Below are 10,339 nucleotides of genomic sequence, written 5' to 3' on the forward strand. Positions count from 1 at the left end.
AAAATGCTGCAATGACTATAGGTGTGAGAAAAGAATTTTTGTATTGTATTTTTGTGTTCCTAGGGATATATCCCTAGGAGTGGTATAGCTGGATCCTATGGAAGCTCAACTTCTAGCTTTTGAAGAACTCTCCATATCGATTTCCACAAAGGTTGGACCAGAAGGCATTCCCACCAGCAGTGAATAAGTTCCTTTCCCTCCACATCCCCGCCAGCACTGCTTGTTCTCATTCTTTCTGATGTGTGCCAGTATCTGTGGCTTGAAATGGTACCTCATAGTTGTTTTGATTTGCATATCCCTGATGTGGAGCATTTTTCATGTGCCTTTTAGCCATTTGCATTTCTTTTTTGTCAAAGTGTCTGTTCATTTCTTCTCCCCATTTTTTTTAATGGGGTTAGATGTTTTTTTGTTTTTTTTTTTCCCTTGTAAAGTTCTGTCAGTGCCTTATATATTTTGGATATTAACCCCTTATCTGATGGGTATTGGGTGAAAAGTTTCTCCCACTTAGTGGGTGGCTCTTGTATTCTGGGCACTATTTCCTTTAAGGTGCAGAAGCTTCTCAGCTTAAAATAGTTCCATCTATTTATTTCTGCTTTCACTTGTTTGGAGAGTACTGTTACCTCTTTAAAGATATCCGTAGTCTCAATGTCATGGAGTGTTTGACCTACATGTTGCTTTATATACTTTATGGTTTTAGGTCTGATATCTAGGTCTTTAATCCTTTTGGATTTTACCTTTGTACATGATGTTAGCTGGGGGTCTAAGTTCGCTTTTTTGCAAGTGGCTAGCCAGTTGTGCCAACACCACTTATTGAAGAGGCCTTACCTGTTCCATTTATGATTTCTTGCACCTTTATAAAAAATTTGGTGACTGTATATCTGGGGAACATTCTCTGAGTACTCTAGCCTGTTCCACTGATCTGAGGGTCTGTCTTTATTATAATACCACGCTGTTTTGATAACAATTGTTTTGTAATACAGTTTAAAGTTGGTGTAAGTAATACCTCTCATAATCCTTTTTTCAAGTATTGCTTTAGCTATTCGTGGGTGTTTTTGTTCCAAATGAATTTCAGAAGTGTTTGATCCACTTCTTTGAAAAATGTTATGGGTATCATTAAAGGGATCACATTAAATCTGTACAAAGCTTTGGGGAGTATTGCCATTTTAAAGATATTAATCCAAGAGCAGGAGATGGATTTCCATTTTTGGTGTGTCTTCTCTTATTTCTTGTAGCAGGGTTTTATAGTTTTCTATATAGGTCCTTCACATATTTAGTCAAGTAGACTCCAAGGCATTTGAGTTAATGTGAGACTAATGTGAATGGGGTTGTTTTCTTTTTCTTTTTTTTTCTTTTTGGTTTTTCGGGACACATTTGTTTGATGCTCAGGGGTTACTCCTGGCTAAGTGCTCAGAAATTGCCCCTGGCTTGGGGGGACCATATGGGACACCAGGGGATTGAACCACAGTCCTTCCTTGGCTAGCGCTTGCAAGGCAGCTACCTTACCTCTAGCACCACCTTGCCGGCCCCGGGGTTGTTTTCTTAATATCCATTTCTTCCCTATCATTATTGGTGTATAAAAAGGCCATTGATTTTTGTGTGTTAATTTTATAGCCTGCTATGTTGCTACATGCATCCATTGTTTCTAAAAGTTTTTTGAGAAAATCTTTAGGGTTTTCTAAGTATAGTATCATGTCATCTGTGAACAGTGAGAGCTTGACTTCTTCCTTTCCTATATGAATTCCCTTGATATCTTTTTCTTGCATAATCGCTATAGCAAGGACATCCAGTACTATGTTAAATAGGAGTGGTGAGAGGGCACAATCTCATCTTGTACCAGAGTTTAGAGGGAAGGCTTTCAGTTTCTCTCCCTTGAGGATAATATTTGCCATTGGCTTGTGATAGATGGCTTTGAATAGATTGAGAAAGGTTCCTTTCATTCCCATCTTGCTGAGAGTTTTTATCAAGAATGGTGTTGAACCTTATCTAATGCTTTCTCTGCATCTATTGATATGATCATGTTATTTTTATTTTTCTTTTGTTTATATTATGTATTATGTTGATGGATTTACAAATGTTAAACCATCCTTGCATTCCAGAAATGAAACCTACTTGATCATAGTGAATGATCTTCTTGATAAGGCATTGAATTCTATTTGCCAGAATTTTATTGAGGATCTTTGCCTCTGTATTCATCAAGGATATTGGTCTGTAATTTTTTTTGGCTATATCTCTTTCTGGTTTTGGTATCAAGATGATATTGACTTCATAGAAGCTGTCAGGAAATGTTCCCGTTTTTTCAATTTCATGAAAGAGCCTGGCCAGGATTGGTAATAGTTTCTCTTGAAAAGTTTGAAAGAACTCATTAGTGAATCCATTTGGTCCTGGGCTTTTCTTTTTGGGGAGACATTTGATTACCATTTTAATGTCCTCAATAGTGATGGGGGTGTTTAGATATTCTACATCCTCCTTGTTCAACTTGGGAGATTTATATAAGAGTTCAAAAATTTATCCATTTTTTCAGGTTCTCATGTTCTGTAGCATAAATTTTCTTGAAGTAATCTCTGATTAGCCTTTGAATCTCTGCAATATATGTAGTGATCTCTCCCTTTTCATTTCTAATATGGGTTATCAAGTTTCTCTCTTTCTTTGTGAGTTTTGCCAATTGTCTATCAATCTTGTTTATTTTTTCAAAGAACCAACTTCTGCTTTCATTGATCTTTTAGATTGTTTTTTGGGGTTTCCACTTCATTGATTTCTGCTCTAAGCTTTATTTCCCTCTGTCTCCCTATTTTTGGTTCCTTTTGTTGATCATTTTCTAATTTTATAAGATGCGTCATTAGCTTATTCAGGTATGCCCCTTCTTCCTTCCTGATGTGTGGATGCAAAGCTATAAATTTTCCTCTCAGTACTGCTTTTGCTGTGTCCCATAGATTCTGATAATTTGTGTCTTCATTGGTATTTGTTTCCAGGAAAGTTTTAATTTTCCCTTTGATTTTATCATGGACCCACTAGTTGTTCAGTAGCAGGCTATTTAGTTTCTAGTTGTTAAAGTTTTTCTTCTGTGTGCCTTTGTAATTCACATCTAATTTCAAAGATTTATAATCAGAAAAGATAGCCTGAAAATTTTCTATCTTAATTTTATGGAGATATGTTTTATGTACCAACATGTGGTCTATCCTAGAGAATAAGCCATGTGCACTGAAGAAGAATGTGTATTCAGGTTTCTGAGGATGGAGTGTCCTATATATATCTACTAATCCTCTTTCATCCATTTCTCTATTCAGGTCTAATATATTTTGTTGGGTTTCAGTCTGGTTGACCTATCAAGTGTTGAAAGGGCCATGTTGAGGTCACTCACAATTATTGTGTTATTACTGATGTCCTCTTTCAAATTTGTCAATAGTTGTATTAGACATCTTGCTGGTCTCTCATTGGGTCATATATTTTTAATATTGCAATTTCTTCCTGCTGTACATATCCCTTGATTAGTACATAGTGTCCATCTTTATCCCTTACAACTTTTCTGAGTCTAAAGTTTGCATCATCAGATATTATTATTGCCACCCCGACTTTTTTAAGGGTGTTGTTTGCTTGCATGATTTCCCTCCAGCCTTTGATTTTGAGTCTATGTTTGTTCTGACTATTCAGGTGTGTTTCTTGTAGGCAGCAGAAGGTTGAATTCATCTTTTTGATCCATTTCACCACTCTGTGCCACTTAATTGGTCCATTTAATTTATTGACACTGAGAGAGATGATTGTCATGTGAGTTAATGCCATATTTATTTATAAGATTGATCTCAATCTTATAAATAAAAAAAGAAGAAAATAGTATGTTATGAGGAGCTTTGTTAGGAGGTCAGTCTTGGAGCAATGAGGCCAGGTATGAGAAATTGGAACAGGACCACTAGTGGGAAGAGATTTGAGGAAGAGTACTAGGGTAATTTTGTCTGTTTATTAAATGGGGATGGGAGGCTAGTCATTGCTGGTGAGCTGCTGATTAGAAATAATTTTCAAATCTCTTCATGTGTAGGGTTGACATTGGGTGGGGTGGGTTTGGGATCCAGCTTATTTATTTTCCTTCCAATTTTCGGGTTAGTGGGGAGGCAGGAGAAAGATTGAGTTTTTTCTTTGACTGGGGAGGGTGAGGACTGGGATTGTGAATGAGTCCCCTATATCAAATACTTTGGGTATAGGATTGGTTGTTTGACTTTACTTTTTAATGAATGTATAAGTCTTTGTTTCCCCTTACTCTCCCAGACTTGTGTGGCCAGTTGGAAATGTCTGGTTTGTGCTCATCTCTCCTTCATTTCTGGAGCAAAGGCTGACAACCCTCCACATCTCTTATGATCTGTATCCATGCCTCTTTTGGACATTAAAGGTTGATTGATGCAATAAAATAAATAAAAAAGTTTAAAAAAAATCAACATTTTGATGTTTCCAAAGCAAACTTTAACAAAGTAGTTTCAACTTTGTGTGTTATTAGTAACTAGGATTAAGTGTTACTGAAGTTATATGCCATGAAAATACAGAAAGATTCTTAATTTTGCAATTAAAAGTGTTGTTGTTTCTTTTGTGGTTTGGGGCCCACACCTAGAATAATCTGGATTTATTCTTGGATCAGCTGTTATAGGTGTCACTCATAAGTATCACTCCTGAGAATATGGCGGACAAAATGGATACTCAGGATTCTACTGGTTCAGCGTATGCAATGCACGAGCCTTAATGGCTGTACAATTACTTCAGATCTTTTCGCTTAATAGTACATTGAATCTTCCTATTACAGCTTTCCTATTTCTAGATTTAATGTTTGAGTTGACAGAGTTTAACTCCATAGTGTTAAATATTTATTAATTCTTTATGTATGAAATAAGTATATTTTAACTAATAGAAAAATTAGGCTGCACTCAAAATATTGAGTTAGTGCCAATTAATCAGAAATTTATTTCTTACAAAAATACAATTTGAGTCGTTGCCTTGCCTGTGGTTGATCTAGGCTCCATAAAAAAATACTCCATACTGGGGCTGGAGCAATGGCACAGCAGTAAATTGTTTGCCTTGCACACGGCTTACCCAGGATGGACAACAGTTCAATCCCCGGAGTCCCATATGGTCGGTCCCCTAAGCCAGTAGTGATTTCTAAGCACATAGACAGGAGTAACCTTTAAGCATCACCGAGTGTGGCCCAAAAACCAATAAAATAAAAAAAAATAAATTAAAATAAAATAAATAAATAGTACTCCATATTGAACCCCAGACCATCACAAGTAATCTCTTTGTTTAAAACAAGGAGAAAGCCCTGAGCACTGTTGGGTGGTATTTAAAAAGCAATAAGTTAATATAAAAATAAAGAGTTCAAAAATACAACTTGATTTTTAATTGTTTTATTTAACATTAAAAGTCTTGGATTATTTAAACTTATATATTTTTTCTTATCATGGAACAGTTTCCAGGAAATACATTATAAATGTATATTGAGTTCAATTACTGGAGTGTAAAGTCTGATCAGGAAAAAAATAAACAGCTTAAAGTGTGTCTTATTTTCTGTATAATATCACAAGTACTAACTATCTGAGGTAGGAAAATATAGTGTTCTTTCTATAACTGATGTTTGGAAAAGAAATAAAGTTTTCACAAGTAAGCATGCCAATGGCATTAAAGGTACAGAGAGAAAGATTTTCATATCCATGTTTTTTTAAACTAATCCAGCTTTTTTTATTGTGTGCATTTCTATTAGTATGTTTGATATATATGCTGATCTAGTACATTTTATAATTAGAAAATTCTAATACTAAAAAAATGACAATAATTTAACGCCAGCCTGTTTAGCCATATAGGTATGTCAGTAGCTCTTATCTCTGCCTTCCCTGCTGCCCCTGTTTTTGTGCCACTTTTCCCTAGTACCCTTGTTTTAAGACATTCTCTTTCACCGTTATTCCCCACCACTGCCATGCTGTCACCAGCCTCTTGAATCCAAAACCACAACAAATTCATACCTGCAAGCCCATTAGTTCAGAGTATTTCTAGTTTTAATATTTTTGTCAAATACCTGAATAATTACACTTACTAGTTATTCACCTGTACAAACAGTAGCATAGCATGCTAGGGAACTGACAATGTTAGACCAACAGATTCTGTACAGTAAGAGTTTGCTGAAGTCTAAATAAATCATTCAGATCACAGACAATTGGAAATCTGAAACTCAAACCACAGTACCCACAAATCTTTAAAAATAATGAAGAAACAAAGGAATTTTCTCGGGATGTCCAATAGGGACAATAGTCCCTGCAAATCATTGAGAACAAATAAAGCCTCAACCTCACATATGAAGAACTTAAATCAATGCTTCTTGCGGTGGCTATGGAAATAAGTCAATGAATGATTGGAAGAACAATTCAACCAACTGAAAGATGAACTGATGCAGTGTATCAAAGAACCCATACAAGTAGAATTGAAGGAGTAAAAAACATATAGTAGCAAGCCACAGCAATAGAATTCAACATGTGGAGGACCCTATCAATAATACTGAAGACAAAATACTGGACAGTATCAGGATTGAAGTGACAAAAGAGAAATAAATTAATGGAAAAACATAAAATATATGATAGAGGAATAATCTTCTAACTGTAGGAGTAGCAGGCAAGAAAAAAAGGAAAGGGCAAGAATAGCTGGTAGAAGAAATAATTATCTAGAGCTTTCCTCATCTCTAGAGAAAAGTACCTGCCCTAACTGAAGATGTCCAAAGCATACCAAAAAAATCAGAACTAAACAAAACATGAAGTTACATAGTAATCAAAACAAGATAGATTATTTAAGGCAGCAAAAGAGGTTAAAAAAATAAAACTTTTCAAATTCAGGAAAACAACAAATAAATCACAACAGATCTTCCAATTGGTATCTTAAAATATAAAAAAGGATGATATATTCAAAGTATTGAATGAAAAAATCTTTCAGCCTAACTAAACTTGGTTCATTTAATTAGCTACATTGAGTTGAACTACACATGACATCTGAAGAAAGAAATGTACAGATTACCCCAAACCAGCCGGCATGGTCTATTGGAGTTGGCAATTAGGAGTTGGTAACTAATTTAAAATAGAGAAATTGACTAAAAACTCAAAATTATAACATTTTTGTTTGGGGTCAATTCATGGTGAAGATTAGAGTACTATATAGTGTGCCAAGGTTTGAAGTCAGGTTGGCAGAGTGCAAGACAAGGGCCCTAACTCATTGTACTATCTGTCTGGCCCTCAAATAATGACCTGTTCACAGCAAGCAGAAGCGGTGAAGACCAGTTTATAAAACTACAAATTTTCACATCATCTGGTGCTTACAGAAGTAATTGGCACAAAGGATTAAAGAAAATATCTGTAAAATAAATAGGTGTCTCAGAAAACTTTCAAGTTTCCTTGAAATATGATGCATTCAATGAAATCAAAGTCATAAATGTATTGTAAAATAAAATTATGTAATATTTAGAATAAAACATAAAACTTAACAACCAATAATATGTTCCCCCAAAAGGCCTACTAAAATGTATAATCTCCACAAACTATCACACTTTAAAATATTATTAGGAATTATGATTATTTGTTTTTTAAACATTATACATAGAAATTAAATGCACAGTATTCTTGAGTATAAATAAAAGATGCACAAAATACATAAAATATTTGATGTAAGAAATTCACAGTATTTAAATGTAAAAAATGATATTTCAAACAACAAACCACTAAGCTAAAGAGTACAGTAGGTGAAACATTTGTCTTTGATATGGTTCATTCAGATTCACTACTGGTACCACATGGAAACCCCTGAGCACTTCCAGAAGTCTCTAAGTGTAAAGCTAGTAGAGTGTCCTGCACACCACTGGGTATAATTCTTTTCCTTAAATTAAAAAAAAAAGATCATTTGTTTCTTTGATGAGTGGCTGGGACACATCTGTTTGGGTTCTATTATTAAATCCTGTTTCGTTTCTTTTTTCTTTATTTTTTTCTTTATTGATTTTTGGGCCACACCTGATGATGCTAAAGGATTACTCCTGGCTCTGAGCTCAGAAATCCCTCCTGTCTTGGGGGACCATATGGGACTCTAGGGGATCAAACCGCAGCCTGTCTTAGGTCAGTGCATGAAAGGCAAATGCCCTACCACTTGTTCCACCACTCTAGCCCCTAATTCCTGTTTCTTTAATGACCACTCCTGGTAGTACTGGGGGAACATATTTATTGGCTTTTTTTTTGTTGTTGAACTGGGCTCAGTTGCAAGCAACGTAAGTGTCTAAACCCCTGTGCAACCACTTCAGTCTCCAAAAAATAACTGACTTGATTTTCTTTTGAATTTTATTTGTGTTATGGTAATATTAATGCACTTCAAATTATAAAAATAATGATATCTCATATAATTTGAAGATCTAGTTGGTCAGACATACACTTATTCTCTTTTTAGCTCTCATTTATTTCCACTTTTTCTCTTTTTGAATAAAGATACAGATGCATGTTAATCTTAGCTTCATCCAGGGATATTAATTTAAATATTCAATTATGTCTAAGAAATTAAGGATTTTAGGATGTTTGCTTTGATCAGATTTTTTCTTATAGGCAGAAATCCCTTTGTTGTCATGCATATGAAATATGGTACATAGTGATAATATGGTTTAATCCAAAAGAAATTTTCTTTCTTACCATGCTTCATCTTTTCTGAATAAAATAAGTACCCTTTTATATCACAATTCTGACTGCACGATTTCACTTGTTCTATGCAGCTTTCAAATACTATAAAATATTTCCATACTTTTTCATATATATCTCAATTTTCCTAGAGTTCAGTCAACCATAGAAAAGAAGCAGACTAATGGTAGACTTCACTTTAATTATTCATGGTCATGAGGAACTGAGATAACATTAGTATAGATAATCTGGAATCCTAATACAACCTATCATGTAAAACCTTTCTCATTCTGTCATTTCTAGAAGTTAATACAGTGTTAGCCATGCTGTATGACCCAAAGGTCATCTTCTCATTTCCCTTTTGGAGTCTGCAAAGAATGCAAATGAGGTTAAAAGGTCTTTGAAGCAAAGTAGGTAAAAAAGAGAAAGCAAATCTTTTCTTTAAATATTCAATATAACCCACAATAGCTGTAATCTCACCGCGTTACAAGTAGAACATTTTCAAAGACAGGCATTTTCAAGATTTTTTATGGTTACTTTTTACTTAATAAATCTCCACTATATGTTATAAGCATTGAGATTACATAGTTGCAAATGGTGTCTTCTTAAATCAACTTTCTTCATTAATTAATACCAAAGTCTATGCTTCATAATAAATCATTTTCACGTTTGGAGAAATCCATGTTTTTTCTTGAATATATATATATGTATATTTATATATATGTATATTTATATATATATATATATTTGTTTTTGTTTATGTTTTGGGGCCACACCCGCTAAAGCTCAGGAGTTAGTCCTATCTATGCGCTCAGAAATTGCTCCTGCATTGGGGGATCATATAGGATGATGGGATCAAACAGCCATCTGTCCTGGGTCAGCTGCATGCAAGGCAAACACTCCACCACTTCACCACCGCTCTGGCCCCATATCTTTCTTCTCCTTTTGTCCCTTTGTATGTCTCTAAGTAAATATGTTAAAAATAATATTTTGATCAACTAAATAAATAAATCTATTTAATTTTGATTGGTTTTGCTATTTCTAGAGATGTACAGTGTATTTTAGATTAAAAAAAACAATTTGCAAGACATACAATATATAAGATGGTTTGTTTTAGGATTAGGGGCTACAACAAGTAGTACCATAGTTTACTCCTGTCACTGCCCTGAAGAATCACTCCTGACAAGGCTCAAAGATCATATGATATATTAGAAATCGAACCACAGTTGACTCCTCATAAGGCTAATGCCCTCCTTGCTTTATTATTGTACTGCTGCCTACACTGAGCATGTTTTATTTATATAACTGCATATTTCTTTAAAATAGGTTACTGCATTGTATCCCTCCCCAAAAATTATCAATATCTTGATTTTATAGTCCTTAGAACTATTCCTCCCAATTTGATAAACCTTTTCTCTGCGGTCAAAGTCCAAGGGATGCACATTTGTTGGGATTTCCCTGTTCCTTTGTTTTTTTTTTCCTCTATATTTTACAAATGAATAAAATCTTTCTGTAGTTGTCTTCCTCCTTATGTCTTAGTTCTCTAAGCATGACACCCTTCAGTTCAATATTTTTATGGTTCAGTATTTATATAACCATTAATTCTAAAATGTGATATCACCAGAGGGATACAATAGCATGTGGACACTTATCTTGCATGTGGCCCAACTGAATTT

Source organism: Suncus etruscus, chromosome 10, assembly GCF_024139225.1.
Source record: "Suncus etruscus isolate mSunEtr1 chromosome 10, mSunEtr1.pri.cur, whole genome shotgun sequence".
NCBI lineage: Eukaryota > Metazoa > Chordata > Mammalia > Eulipotyphla > Soricidae > Suncus > Suncus etruscus.